This window comes from Sciurus carolinensis, chromosome X (assembly GCF_902686445.1).
Source record: "Sciurus carolinensis chromosome X, mSciCar1.2, whole genome shotgun sequence".
Lineage (NCBI taxonomy): Eukaryota > Metazoa > Chordata > Mammalia > Rodentia > Sciuridae > Sciurus > Sciurus carolinensis.
The window spans coordinates 111,605,177-111,621,457 of NC_062232.1; the positions used below are offsets into that span (position 1 = coordinate 111,605,177).

Genomic DNA, 16,281 nt, shown 5'->3' on the forward strand with positions numbered 1-16,281 from the left:
AAAACCTAGAAGCATGAATTTGAACACAGGGTTTCCCAAACCACTTGCGTACTGGAGAATTGGAAGGATTGCTCCCACTGGGTCATCTTTTATCAGCAAATTTGGGGCTTTCCTTGGCAGTCTCTTCACTGGCATATGTCATCTGCCTAGATCCTGCTTCCACATCAGTGTGTGAATCTGCTGTGTTCATCCTTTTGGGAGCTAGAAAGACTCAGTCAAAAGCTGCAGAGAACACTCCTGATTTCCCTTGGGTCTCTTTGTAACTCTTTGTTCAGGCCTCCTGGGGCATTACTTTCTCATCCAACTATAGCACACTTTCTCTTTTATCATCATCTGCTCCCATTATCTGCAATTCTCCTTCTAGAACTCCTATCAATTTCTCAGGAAGCTGTCCCTCAGGGCAGGGCATTGGCTCATCACCTAAATCTCACAATTTGATGCACTTTGTAGACTTAGAGCCCACTTTTTTCTTTTTTGCCCATTGGTTACCAAGGATAGTGCCAGAAAATTGTTATCTTTCTCCAAAGACATATTTACCTGTAATCAAAGAGGACACAATAAAGGGCATAAGACAAGCAAGAAGGTGCTCTCTTTCAAGTCCTTAACAAATTAAAACCCACATTAATTAATTCTTTGGCCCTTTAATTGCTCCTGGATTAAATATACTGGGGTGATTTTTCATTCCAGCCCAGGTTGTCACAAACTCAATAATTCAGTTAGGGGATTCTGACATCACATATTTGGCCCTGCTTGTCTATAGAGTCAAAAGGAGTAACTCATTAGCAAGTAAGAGGTATTAATTAGACTTTTGTAAATTTATACTTGTGAAAGATGCTAGCTCCATCCAGATTGTTGGAAGGAGAACCATGCTCAGAGGTACTTGGCAAATGAGGAGTCAATGTAGGCGGTGTGACGAAGTCTTGAAACAGATCTCTAGCAAGCCCACCAGGGCCTACACTACACCCAGTGCATGCTGGTCCTCTCAAAGTTGTCACCTGGGAAGGCGGTATAGAGATTCCAAGGACACTGCTGGCATTCACAACATTTCTCCTTCTTCCCTGGGAAGTGTCTTCACAGACAGTTATGAAACACATGGGAAATAACATTCATGACTAGGTAGTCACATCTCTCTTTTGGCCTCAACCACAGAGTCCAGCTTGACCATCCACTTAGTGCATCACCATTACCTCCTAATGACATTTGATTCTAAAAGTTCAATCCACCCTCAAAACACAAGTATATCTCCCAACTGAGAAGTCAAGAGAACACACTACAGTCATCAAATGTAATAACTGATGAGCATCATGGAAAGGTTGAGCATATTGAAGGAATCAGTAGCCTTTTCCATATATCAATTCGGTTATGTTTGTTAAAAATAGGTCCGTTGGAGGGCTTGGGATGTGATTCAGTGGCAGAATGCTTGCTTAGCATGTGTAAGGCCCTAGGTTTGATCCCCAGCACCAGAAAAAAATAAATAAGCAAGCCCACTCTTGCATTCTTTTATTCACTATAGTGTTTGGTATCACTCTCCCTTTGATTTGAAACTCAGCGTTCCTGGATAACTGTTTATGTATGAATTTTCCCAGTGGATATAGGTGAAAGAACCAGGCACCAAGCTGAAATGTCTTCTCCCCTTTTCAGCTTCTCCCTTCATATGATCTTTCACTGACTTCTCTAATGGAAGAGTTCTGCTGACAGGAGAGGAAATTGATTCATATGTCAGTGCCTTCAAAAGTCCATTAAATATAATGTTATTTAATAGCACATTAACTATCCTAACCAGTGTCTGACAACAGCCAGGAAAATGTAGAAGTTTGAAGACTAATACAGAGTCTTAGGTTGCTGAATGCAAATGTAAATCACTATCCTCACTAATTAAAACTATGGCCCTTTGATTGCTCCTGGATTAAGTTCACAGGGGTGATTTTTCATCCCTGCCTGGGTTGACACAAGCCCAATAATTCACTCTGGCATTCTTACGTCACTTGCTTGGCTCTGCTTGTCTATGAAGTCAAAAGAAGTATCTCATTAGGGAGTGAGAGGTATTAATTAGACTTTTGTAAATAGCAACCGTATATAATGCTAGCTCCTGATTTCATCCAGATTGTTGAGAGGAGGGCCATATGGAGGGTTGGAAAACTGGGGTTCTTTTTCTAAGCCATCACACCAGTTACCTCCATTGATTGGTATGCCTTGGTTCACACAAATGAAAAGTGGGATAAAATAATACAGTCTTGCCACCTGCTTTCACAGTCATGATGCTGACAAACGGGAAATGGCAGACTATAATAATATTAATTATTTTATAATTAAAATGTGATGGAGGTATTTGTTTTATACTCATTAGAGCAGTATAGGCCTTATGGCACAAGTTCACAGCTCTGATCCACTGTGGTTTCAACAACAACCCACTTACCACCTGCCATGAGCAAAATGCTAGTGATACCAACAGATATTTATAATGTGCTCCCTACTCTCAAAGAAATCACTGAACTATAATATTGAATTCTAGAACACCCAAATGAGCCTTCTTCCTTGTTCCTTGAAGCTCATAATAGCAGGTTCAGAAGAAACAAAGTGTGTGTGTGTGTGTGTGTGTGTGTTTGTGTGTGTACTGGGGACTGAACTAAGGCCTCCCACATGTTAGACAAACATTCTACCTCCAAGCTACATCCAGCATAGAAAAAATAGGGAAATAATTAATTCATGCCAATATGGCTTTATGCTTCCCTTATAGAACAGAATTCCCCTGTCATGCCCATTGTACTTAGGGCTTTTTCGTCTCTGCCTGTCTTAGACTTCTTCACCCTGCTGCCTAGATGCCCTCAATTCATTTGTCATTCTCTTTCTCTGGGCCATCTAGAATAGAAGCTGAGCACAGGTCTCCTAGGGAACTCAGCAATTACTGAAGGAAAAAGGTTGTTGATGGACCCTCCAACTTATTACTGTCACCTAGAGAAAGATAAGATTAAAAAAAAAAGAGAGGGCTGGACTGGGGATATAGCTCAGTTGGTAGAGTGTTTGCCTCGCAAGCACAAGGCCCTGGGTTCAAATCCCCAGTACCGCAAAAAAAAAAAAAAAAAAAAGAGAGAACCAGGAAGCCAGGGTTTATTTGGATGTCTGAGTCCTTCTGTGTTGGAACAGTAGTCTTGTTACCTATAGTGTTGCTTGGCTTAATAAAGACCCTTGATGAATGAACTATAGTACCTAGAGGCAAAATGAACATTCTGGCCCCATGAAGGGCACCCTTTCAGCTGTTGGGGGAAGGGCAGAGCCAATGGAATGTGATGGCTAATGGATCAATACTTCCCTGAATGAATTTCATCATAAGTGACACTCCTTTAGGATAAGGAAGGGCTGACTTATAACCTAAAGTTATTCAAGGTTATAAGCTAAATGATAGTTTCTAGAGTATTCAGGTGAAAAATTTGGAATTTAAGCTGGTAGCTATCTAAGAAACCACTTTGAAAGCCTCATTGTGTATAATTGGTCCAAACAGAAGACATCAGTCAACATTTCCAATAATTCTCACACAAATCTTTGATCTAGCAACCAGACTTATTGGAAAAGAGCTCTGTTTTAATTTCAAAGAAACCTACTGTGTTAGTCAGCTTTTAATTACTCTAACCAAAACAACTTAGAAGAGGAAAAGTTTATTTGGGCTCATGGTTTCAGAGGTTCAGTCTGTGGTTGGCTGACTCCATTGCTCTGGTCTAAGCTGAGATAGCACATCATGGTAGAAGGGCATGGTAAAGATTCTCAGTTCATTGCATCCACGAAGCAGAGAAAGGGGAAGGAGTCAAAGGGAAGATGCACCCTTCGAGGACATGCCCCCAGTGATCCACCTCCTCCAGCCATGCCCCATCTGCCTACAATTACCAGTCAGTCAGTCCATTCAAACTAGGATGGACTAATATGGTTCCAGCTCTTATAATCACTTCACCTCCTGCATTAACACAGTAACTTTGGGGGACACCTCATACCCAACCATAATACCTCCTGAAATAAAAATTTAAGCTTGTTCTGATGATTTTATCAGGGCAGAAAACTAGGGTGTGAGGGTGGGGGGGGAATTTCTCCTAGACACCATAAGATCCAAAAGCAAGAGACCTATAGAAACCCATGCAAAGTAGCAAGATCTCCAAATTAAAGCAAAATGGAAATGTAAGTTCATAAGAGTATAAAACTATTTATTCAAAATACAAGAAACTGGGCTTGGAATGTGGATCAATAGTAGAACACTTCCCTAGTATGTATGAGGCCCTGGGTTTGATCCCCAGTGCCACACACAACTCACACGTGCACGTGCACACACACACACACACACACACACACACACACACTACAAGAAAGTAGTGGGAAAATTATGAAGTAATTTTCATTAAAGTAATCTAGTTCATTAAAGTAATCTACCTCATTAAAGTAATCTAGTTCAAAGAGTCAGTGATAGAAATCCAAAGCTGAAAGACCTTGGTCCTCCTAGATAGTCAAATAAATCTCAACTAGACATAGAATTCATCCTTTCCTCTTAGAATTGAGCTGCAGCTAATACAAATGCTCAGTGAAGAGGTAGAAAGTAGAAAACTGCCTTAACTGTATGGGCTTCAATGACAGCTAATCAATGCAAAGTATGTCTTTAAACTGCATGAGAAATGATTCATAGGTTGGGTGTCCTAATGTGCGAAATGTATCCTTCCTGACCTTCCACTGCTGATTCTCAGACTCTTCATTTATCTCCTGGGTGTCTGTCCCAAGTCAGAAGAAACCCTCCTTCATCCTTACTGAAGAAATACAGAGAGAAGTTTTAGATGAGCATTTAAATTCCTGCTTGAATTCCATTATTCACAAATGCCCTTGGAAAGCCCAGTTTGATATGGCTTTATGGTGGAAGATGCCACAATGAATAGATAAACAATTAGCCAGGAATCAGTACAAATAACTATCTGTATACCTGTCCAATAGCAAAGCTGTTGCTCTAGATATATTAGAAATTAAAATCTACAGATTGCTAAAAAGTAAAATTGCTGAATAAACCATTCTGGCTTTAACTACAGGTAATGGATACAAAATATTTCCTCAAGTGGCCTGCAGACCCCACATTATTTGCTTCTGGATATATGCAGCAGGTTGTTACCAAGGGCAATTGACAAAATTTCCTATTAATGTCATTGGGAATTACTAGAAAACTACATATTACATTTTAGAATAATACATTTTAAAAATATTTGATATAACTCTATAGAATACAATTTATAGTTAGAGTGTAAACATAAGATTACACTTTTCAAACTTGATTCTAAAAGTATGGCAGTTAAAAGTGTAAGTCATTGAATTGAGTTACATTGACCCAGAGTCTCCAGGTGTCTAAATTCCCGTCTGCTTAAGAGCTGATCCCCAGAGAAAGTAATCTATTTCATATCATGAAGCTCCTTCAACCGAAAGCAGGAGTTGACAAACTTTTTTTTGACAAACTGTTTATGTAAAGGGCCAGATAGTAAATATTTTGGATTTGTACACTGCTGTTGTAACACAAAAGCAACTACAGACAACACATAAATTAATGCATGGCTATGTTCCAACAAAACATTATTTACAGACACTGAAATTTGCATTTCATATACTTTTCAAGTGTCATGAAACAGTGTTCTTTAGTTTTTCACCCACTTGAAAATATAAAAACTATTATTAACTCACAAACCATACAAAATATACGTGCAATGGGGCTGGGGCTGGAGTTCAATGATAGAGCACTTGGTTGGCATGCACAAAGCCCTGGGCTCCTTCCCCAGCACTGGAAAAACAATAATAGACAACAAGAAAAACAAAACAAACAAACGGACGAAAAACCACAATGGACTGAATTTGGCTGAGGGCCATAATCTGCTGACACCAGAAGGAAAACCCTAAATTGATAAGTTCCCTATGAAATGGAAAGTTTTCAGTTTCCCAAGGTACTCACTTCCAAAGCAGAGAGCAATTGAAACTCTGGGAGATCTAGGTGCTTTATGTTCAAATATCAGCTGTTTACTCCAGTGAATGTATGAATTTGGAAAAAGAGACATCATTTGTGTTCACTCCTCATACAGAAGTTTCTTCCACAACCTCTTGCCTGCTCCTTCCTTATCCCTAGACTCTTCCCTTCACCTCCTATCTTCTGTTATTTTTTCAGAAGTCAATTTCTTTGCAGTAGTTTTAGAATTCAAGAGAAGTTATCTAGAAATCCATTATCAGCAATATTCCTGACCTACACTCTTCTACTTGCCTGTCTCTTAAAACAGTTCATTGTACTTAAGTCCTTTTCAATTCCGAGGTAGTTTAATTTCACATAGAGAATATTTTAATGGTTTTATTTACAACTCCTCTAGGAAATGATAAGAAAGAACATAAAGCAATCCTTTCTCAGTCCTCTTTGCAAAAAAGGAATTCATATTCCCCTTTGGATAAGGATTCCAGTCTACAACAAAGTCATTTAAGGTCAGCAACATGGGCAGTTACATTCAAGATGCCATGGTGAAAAATACTGTGCAAACTGTAAAGTGGCATCTTTGCAAGAGTTCGCTATAGTTGGTAATGTCATTGTGCTAAGTGCCAAGGATGCATCCTTGTGATTGTGTGTGTGTGTGTGTGTGTGTGTGTGTGAAAGAGCTAGTGTTATTATTGGGCTACTGAAATTATTCCCAAGGGACAGATGAAGGGCTGCTTTTATCTAATAAAGCAAACCATCTGGGTTACCAACCTGATTATAGCTCTGCTCATGCTGATGACTAGCTGGGAACAAAGGGGAAGTCACCAACTTCTGCAAACCTTTGTCCTCATTTTGTAAATAGAAGTGTTTGAAGATGCTTAAGGATCCTTCCATGTTATGATCTCTAAGTTTTTTGAGCTGTAAGGATAACAAAAGGAGGATAATGAAACTTGCTGAGCAACTATTAGGTGCTATTGATTTTTTGGAAGGTGGGTACTGGGGATTGGACTCAGAAGTGCCTTACCACTGAGCCACATTCCCAGTGCTTATTTATTTATTTATTTTTATTTTTTGAGATAGGGTCTTGCTAAGTGGCTGAGGCTGGTCTCAAACTTAGGTGCTATTTCTTAATATCAGAAAAATGATCAATTAAGGTGTCTCGAGTTGCTCCAGTCTGATTGCCCCTAGACATTGTGGGAGTTAGGCAGGTTGTGGTTGCATGCTAATTGCACATTTGCTTCATGTGACATGATTGCCCAGTTGCTGTCACAGTCTTCCCAAAGTGAAATTTAGATCTTACTTAGAATTTAAGACTATCACATGTCTGGAAGGTTAAGTATAGTGCAATCCCAGACAAGAAAAAGTCAATAATCCCTAAGGTTGTTTTAAGGAAATACACGTCTCCATGGGCTGTAGTATTTGAATGTCTTTGGCCCAGAATGAAACCCTTCAGGACAAAAGCTGCTTCTAACAAATCATTCAAAAGGCAACAATCTCTGAGGGGTTTCTCTTTATTCTTCAACTTGAACTCCAGGCAGTTTCTCCTCAGTTCTGTTCAAAGTAAACCTCTTCACCTTTGCTAGACGAATCTTAATAAGTTGCATATTTTTACCAGTTCTACACTCGCTGGGTGTCTTGTCTTATTCTGACAAGGTACAACAGGAGTGATCCAGATGTGAGGGAAAAGGGGGCCATTGTAGCTGGCAGGCATTGCTCTCTGACTTTTGCAAGGCTCAAAAGCACTGGCTAAAGCCCATGGGGGGAAAGAACAACAGGAAAGCATGTGTTTTCAAGTTCGTTGCTTGGGGTGGAGGAAGCAGAGGAAGCTGGTTGTTTATAGAACAATTTGTGGTTACAATTTCAATGGTTGATTACTTGATTTCTTCATCTAGTTCCTAATCACAGATCAAACACAGGTTCCAATAATGAAGTAATTTTAGGCATGATTATAGTCTCCTACTGAGGGTTTTCACCTGGGAACAAGGAGCTCTCATCCCCCATTCAGGGTAACAGCCACTGGAAAAAGCGATGGGATTGCAGTTCTTCTGCCCCTGGTGACAAGGTCCTTAGTACTTGCACTATGACCCCGTTCTCATTAATAGTGGATTCCTCGGTGTGGTTAATGCAGTGACAGTGAGAGTACCATAGTAACAACCTATCACAGCATCATCCTCTCCCTTCTATTCTCCACAACTGAGGCAGGAGTATCTTTGGAAAAAACAACTGCTTCATCTAGCCCCTAATGAATCACATTAGACTGCTGGTTATTGCCTAGCAAATCAGGTCTATATCTCAGCATGGCTTCCAAGACCCTCCATGATGAAACCTAGCCTTCCATACCCTTTTAAATGCCACACTACTACTCTTCCCAGATCTTCTACGCTTGTGCTAGCCTTTGGGCTTTTACAGTACTGCTTCCTCTAACTAGACTGCCTTTTCCCATCTTTTCCTAGCAAACTACTGCTTCTCTTTGGAAACCTACAGTTGGCTTTTCTGTTGCATACTCTTCTTCATAGCCCCAGGCAACCTCAGTCCCTTCCAATTGACTTCCACTTTGTTTAGAGCAGATCATACCTCACTGAAGCATGAGTTATGTCTACGCTTTTATCTCTATTTCCATCTTCTGTGAATTGTAGCTTTTTGAAGATATGTGGACAATGTTTCATTTCTGCATTTCCCCTACCTCTTTTACAACCAGTCCAAGTGGCATGAAGCAAATGTTTGTTGAATGAATCTGCGTGGCATATAATAGTTAAGTATGTACTAGATTTACAGCACAGGGGTCACAGAAAAATTCTCTTTTGTAGGAGTATGTACCTATTCTTAGTCATAGGTGTTTACTGTTTTACTTCCTACATAGGTAAACTGAGGCTGTAGCTCAGTGGTAGAGCACTTGCCTACCACGCATGAAGTCCTGGGTTTGATCCCCAGCACCACACACACACACACACACACACACACACACAAAAGAAAAGAAATATTAGTAAATGTCCCACATAATAAGCATAGTAGATGCCAGGGCAAGTGGGACAGTCTTTTGGAAATGATCCAGGTGATGTAAGCTACAAGTCATGATCACTTTCAGGAAATAGAATATTGAAATATACAACTTGAACATTTGCAGACAGTACTGGTTTAAGCAATGTTGGAAATTGGTGCAGAGTCCTGCTAAGGCTTTCTATCCATTAACATACAAGCCCATGCTGCAGAAGTGACCCTCATTCTATTCTCAGACAGCAAAGGAGAGCAGGATTAACTGCTGGTGTCAGCAAGCTCTAGAATAAAGAGATTCAGGGAAGGCCAATCTTCTGTAACTCATGGCTAAGAAAAGATCTTGGAGGGCAGAGCCTGAAAGAAGGAGCAGTAAATGAGAAGAAATGCTATCCCCATGTTGGTGTCTTGAACTCCATCCAGCACAATGTTAAGCAGAAGGAGGAAGATAAAGGAGATGAAGTTAGAACCCAGGTAAAATTATTAGTGGGCCCATGAAGTGTGTTTTCTCACCACCAAGTGAGTGTTAACTATCTGAATTTCCAGTTAACAATCTCTTCCTAAAGTCTTTAAGATTTTGTTTTACCACAAGGGTAGCTTTTGGATTTAAAGGGGGACTTTTAAAAGAGAAGTGAGCTAGTTAACATACCAGAAGAAACAGAACTTTTTTTTTCAAAGAGACAGAGGATGGTCATAGACTTCCCCTCCAACACGTGTGCAATGAAAACCTCTAAAATAAACATTTACCACCATTTCACTTGTCAGTACTCAGGGAACGGGTCTATAATGAAGTCACAGATCTTATGTTTCAAAGATATCCCCTGAAAACAATACAGCAATCACAAACATTTGGCAATTTAATGTGTTTTAATGCAATCAATCATTTAAGAATAATACTCTCGCCCTCATTCTAAGAACACTGACTGAGTGCCTACTGGATGCCAGGCACTGTGAAGGATGCTGGAAACACAAGAATGAATGAGACATTGGCACTGAATTCAAGTAGCACAATTCCAGGGAGGGACACAGATGCTTAGGAAACCAATCTGGCTCCTCTTCTACCACTCAACTGCAACTGCCCTCTAACAGTCATCAGTGACCTCCTGATGGTCAAGTCCAGTGTCTTCTTTGAAGAATCAAATTCCTTGGTAATCTTATTCCTGTACCATTTGGAAAAAAACCTGAATAAATTTAAATACCTAGTCTTACAAATATGCAGGCAAAGCACTTTCCAGGTAGACAGAGGAACAAATACAAAGGCCCTGGGCTAGTAGCAGGCCTGATGTGTTTAAGATAGAGCAAGAAGACTGATGTTATTAAAGGGGCATGGGCACAGGGCAGACTAATGAAAAATGACATCAAAAAGGGAATAGGGGCCATACTGTGCAGGACTTGGGAGCATTGCATTCTGAACGAGATGGGGAACCACTTCAGGGTTTGGAACAATGGCATAAAAAGATGTGAAGTGATATTTTTAGAGGATCATCATTGTGGTGACTGGCTACATGAAAGACTGCAGGAGGTCAGTGATGGACCAGGGTACCTAGTCAAGATGATTTTATAGAAACCCATGTAGGAAATGATGGCGGAGTTAATGGTGGTGAGAGGCATTCAGAATCCAGAAATATCATGAAGGGAGAGTAGACAGAATGTGCTAATGGATTCAATGTGGTCTGGGAAAGAAAAAGAACTGTGAAAGGACTCTAAGGATTTTTGTTGGAGAGACTAAAAGATCAGAGTTGTCATATGCTGGATGGAAAAGGGTGTGAGAGCAACAAATTCTGGAGAAAAAACAGGAGTTTGTATAGGAGCAGGTGATGTTTGAGATACCAATGTAAGTTGCCAATGGGCCTAAGAAGTGGGATGTTGGTTGTATGAGTGTGGAGTTCAGGAGAGAGGTAGGTTGGAGATACATATGGAAGTCAAGCATCTCAAATGACTTTCAACATTGTCTGGAAGCAGGCTTCATGTGACTCAACCAGCACTACTAATCTCTTGGCATAAGAGCAAGCTTGGCTGCAGGTAGCCTTATCTACCCTTCTCCTCCTCTTCCCATGCTATGGTCACATAGGCCTTTGTTCTCAGGGCTAACTTGGCTTGAAAACTGGGGGTTCCAGTGAAGGCAAAAAGCCACTTAGAAAAGTACTATAACAAATTCTGTTATCCTAAATGACCTATCTTTCACTGAGGAAACACATATTTGATGGCATTGCTTTTCAGGTACTGTTCTAACATGTACTAGAATCAGAATATTAAAATCTGGATAGATTCAAAATGGCATTTTGGATGCCACAGTAGTTTTTTGGGACACCAACAAGTTTAATCAAATTCTTGTGAAGGGGAACCTACTGTCAGCCCCTGTGCCTTCAGGCTGAACTGCTGTATTATTCCAGTGAGGGATGGTAAATTATAAGCAGTAAAAGCAAAAAAAAATCACAGTATTTAATTTACTACAAAACCCAATTAAGGTAAAAATAAACCAGGTACTAAAACCTGTCTTTAAAGCTTCATCTTTTTATCTCACTCAGTTTGCCTACTGACTACATCGTTAGTATCTTACAAAAGTCATTCACTGGCTGGAAGTTTGACAAGTACTAATTATTCTCATCAGTTCCATGACTCTGCGAATGATACTCACACAAGTTTAAAAGTGCTAAACTGTGAAAAGCCTGGGGAACACAGTGTGCTTAAAATTATCCCTAGAACTTTACAAACAGGCATCCAGACAGAAATCTGGGTGAGAATAAGCATGGGAGGTTACTAGAGTTTCCTCATCCACAAGTTTTAGAAGAGGTGGCATTCTCTACATCACTTTCCTGAATAGAAGGTTCTGCTAGGGGAACGAGGGTAATGGTCATATGTTCAAAGCCTGACATCTGAGCTCTTCTTCTATTTGAGCATCCAAGGTCATTTACAGATCCCACACAACTATGCCTCTGAGCTTATGAAGGGAAGGAAAGTCAGCCAAGCCAGTCAGAAGGACTCAATGCTGGCCCCCAGGAAACAGGACCAGTGCCAGGCAATGAAAGGCTGCCAATTCCTCAGTTCACCATGGCAATATCCAAAATGATGAGATAATTTTGTGGATGTGGCTGGTGCTCTCCATGATTCACAATCCACCAGCCCAGCACAATTTTGGTCTTGGGCTATTTTTATTTAACTAGCATACGCATATATGTGGGCTGTCTGCATACCTGCTTCTGTATGTCTCCTACCTAATCACCTCTTCATTTACCTAGCTCCCATAAGTAGGATTAGAGAATCAGTATATTTTGTAGAGTCGTCTTCTATTATATTCCCTCATTTTACAGATGGAGAAACTGAGGCTCAGAGAGAACTGACCTAACCAAGGTCTCTCAGTGAATTTAATGAAAGAGTTGTGATGTAATTGTAGGTTGGCTGATTTTCAGTTCTTGGTCTCTGTCCATTTCTGGCTCAGTCTCTTGCTACTTTGCTTTGTCTCATTTACTTCTCCCTGCATTTTCTCTCTCTCTCTCTCTCTCTCTCTCTCTCTCTCTCTCTCTCTCTCTCACACACACACACACACACACACACACACACACACACACAGAAAGAATGACCAATGGGAAAGAAATCTTAGTTCGCATATATCCTGTTTTTTCCACTATATTCTCATAAATCCCCCAACATAAATATTTAGCAGATCCCTATTATTTTATGGCACTGCCTCAGCTCCAAGCTTTGATTATGTTTAAAAAAGGTCACACTAAGCCACTAAGCCCCTTTATTACTACATAGATGTTATTTTCACCTGTGGGATTATTAGGAAATCTCAGGGCTAGTTCCTTAATTTAATTTTTATGATACTTCTTCTATTTTCAAGTTGACCCTGACCTTAGAGTATTTGAGATCCTCAACATATTTCCCCATGGCAAATCAAGAATCCAATTTTAATTTGATCCATACTTTCCAATATAATTTGTTGATCATGAAAATGAAAAAAAGAAGGAAGAATATTTTTTACTTTCTCATCCCCACTTTCAAAAACAACACTGTAACCTATCACATGTAATATATGAAATACCCTCAACCCGAGAAGTCACAAAAGGAGAGAAAATACTCTCTGAGAGATTTTACCAATCCTGTAGAAGATGACTCACTAGTTTCTGTTTTCTTGGGATTTATATGAGAAAGGAAGTGATCACATCAAGTGTGATGGATGTTCTTTCCAGTTCGTTTTCTGTTTTAGATTATAAGCTCCCAGGAGACAGGGACACCTTAATCCCCTCTTCAGTACCTATTTGTGTCTTATGATCACAGGCAATGAGTCTGGGCTTTTGGCTTAACTGCAGTTGCTGCTAAGAAATGAAGTTAGTATTGAAGAAAGAAATAAAAAAGAGAAGAAAAGGAATTTAAGGCTGGCTCCTCACAATAGGGCAGATGAGAATTATTCTGATAGTCTGTTTCTACCTTCACAAAGAAACCATAAAATATTCCCAATAAAAGCTACTTATTTTGAAGTTGGATATCCCCATTCTACCCACCTTTAAAAATTCACATGTGTATGCATGTGCACCATACCAAGGCTGCAAAGAGATTTACGTGCTCATACGGGCTTATAGCAAATCACAGAACAGTTCCCTCAGTAGCTGCTGACCCAACAACCTCAACCTAGTGCAGATCCTTTGAGGCACCAACTGTGTACCTTTATATTAGCGTATACTATGTTCCACCACAAAGTTTAGTTCCGTCTCCCCAGTTCAACTGTAAGTTCCACAATGGCAGAATCTTTCTCTGATTCACCTCTGTACCCCCAGTGCCTGGCACAGCATATGGCAGAGTAGTTGATCAAGTAAATATCTATTAACAAGATCCATGTTTCTCAAAGCCAGGAGCTATAATCACACTAAATCTTTAATTAAACCCCTAACATGGATTCTTCTCATTTTACAAAGTCATCTTTATTAGCTCTCCCTTACTGGGGGGAGGGGTAGGTATTTCTAGAGCAAATGGAATCACTAAAGGGAAGTGGTAGAAAGGAGCATAAAAAGGGTTTTCAGTTCTCCTATCCATTTGCTCTCATCTGAATATCCTTGCTTATAACATCCTTGCTTTTCCCAGACTCAAACCTATTGTACCAGGGGCTGGGGTTGTGGCTCAGTGGCAGAGCACTTGCCTAGCATGTGTGAGGCACTGGGTTTGATCCTCAGCACCACATAAAAATAAATAAATAAAATAAAGGCATTGTGTTCATCTACAACTAATTTTTTTAATTTAAAAAATCTATCATACCTAATCAAAGTGTTATATTAGTATTCTATGGATTTGTTTGATACAAAGCAGCCTAAGTGAAATTTCACTTCTTTGGGCTAATGAATTAAAAGAACTAAATTATAAGCTATTACAATCAAATGTCATGTGTTACAGCTGTACCACATAGTTTGGAATATCTCTAAATGTTTATTTTTAAATTCTTAGTGCGTTGTAGTTATACATGATCGTGAGATTCATTCTGACATATTCATAATTCATTGGCATAGCTTTCTCCATTTTAATCCTCTATATTATTCCCTTCCCTCTCCTTCTCCTCCTCCAATCCCTTTCTCTTCTCTTCCATTTATTTATTTATTTATGTGGTTATTTTATATACCAACATAATAGTTAAAGAAATTTGCCTATAATAAGGGTTGACCTGAATGGGAGAGAGGAAGGGAAATACAGAGAGTGCTCTTGGTAATTACAGATGACTAAATGATACCAAAGAAAAACTCTGATTGCTTGAGCCCTTTCACTGCATGAAAAACATTAAAGTTCTTTATCATGAGTTGGCATACTATTTTTTATAGATACTCAAAAATATTACAGTAATCACACATAACTCTCATTTGGTTCACAAACCTTTACCTATCAATTTGATCTTCCACTGTACTTATAAGACCAGATACATAATTTATTAATATAGTTTTTTAGTTGGCAATGGCCTTTTATTTATTTATATGTGGTGATGAGAATCGAACTCAGTGCCTTGCATGTGCTAGGCAAGCGCTCTGACACTGAGTCACAACCCCAGCCTCTCCATATCATTTTTGATGTCTGCAAAAATCAAACCCATCTACAAAGGATAAAGTTTGCTCCCACTGAGGTTACTGCAAAGACTAGACATTCCTTATCAAGAACTTTGTTTATTTCTTCCATAACATTTGTCACCATCTGGACATGTTTTATTTACTTGTTTAACTTTGGGTTATTTAAAAAAAATTTTAGTTGTTGATAGACCTTTATTTAATTTATTTATTTATATGTGGTGCTGAGACTTGAACCCAGTGCCTCACACACGCTAGGCAAGCACTCTGCCACTGAGCTACAACGCCAGCCTGTACTTTGGGTTATGTGTATCTGCTACTAGAATGTAAGTTCCCTGAAAGAATAACTTGTTTCATTAAATTGTCATGTCCCTAACACTGAATGGTGTTGGGTTATAGTAGGTGCTCAATAAATATATCTGTAAAGACTGAATGAATTAATCAATCAGCAGTAAATATTCAATTACAGTATTGAATAAGTACCAAGTTGCAGGTCTCTTCCTGGTTTCTCCAAACCAATTGAAGGCCTCATCTGTTGCCCCTTGGTCTCAAAATGACTCAATTCTAATCCACCTATGATTGCAGGGTATGAAAAGTAGTGACACAGGTACCGATTGTCCTAACTGGAAACATCTCCTGCAGGAGAAGGGGAAATCAGTGATCCAGAGCTTAAGGTTGCTATAGGACAGAAGGCTGAGATGCAGGACTGTCCCCATTCACCCTATTGTCAGTTAATACTCAAATTGGAAATGCAATGCTCAGGTACTCATGGTAAACTTTAGCTTACCTAGTGTGAATCTAAAATCAACCTCAACAGTATCATTTTACTTGTAACTACTTCAAAAGTATTGTAAAGGAGACACTGACTCTGCTCACATAAAGAAGAATAAATGAGGCTTATCGAAGTCTCCTAGGAGATGGCTTCATGTCAGATTTCATGATCAGTAATTATTAAATCACATGGTTCTTCAATTATATGATATTATGTGTTTTCAGAGAATCTTAAGTTCCTATCCTCCTATTCTATTTCATTTTCTCCTACAAGATGCCAGAATTTATAATTATAGTTAATTACTGAGATTCTCTGATTATTTCACCCCTTACAAATTTCAGAAAGCCTCTCTGTTTCTTATGTAACCAGAAGCTAAATTCCATTAATTAGTCAGAAAGGTTATTTAAGCAAAAGAATATCACAGTGACCACTTTCCCTGGTACAGATTCAGAAGGTAGGCTATTGTCTAAAAGGTGTTATGAGTTAAAAAAAAATGGCTCCTGCCTAAA

The 16,281-nt window shown here is 39.3% G+C and overlaps 1 protein-coding gene and 1 non-coding gene across 3 annotated transcripts in view; one reads left to right on the top strand and one right to left on the bottom strand.

Moving 5' to 3' along the window:
* Hs6st2 (heparan sulfate 6-O-sulfotransferase 2) overlaps nucleotides 1–16,281 on the bottom strand; it is a 276,101-nt gene that overhangs the window by 57,594 nt on the left and 202,226 nt on the right. The gene's annotated exons all lie outside the window — the stretch shown is intronic.
* Trnaa-cgc (transfer RNA alanine (anticodon CGC)) lies at nucleotides 2,994–3,068 on the top strand. Its single transcript has one exon. It is a non-coding gene; the product is annotated as a tRNA-Ala (tRNA).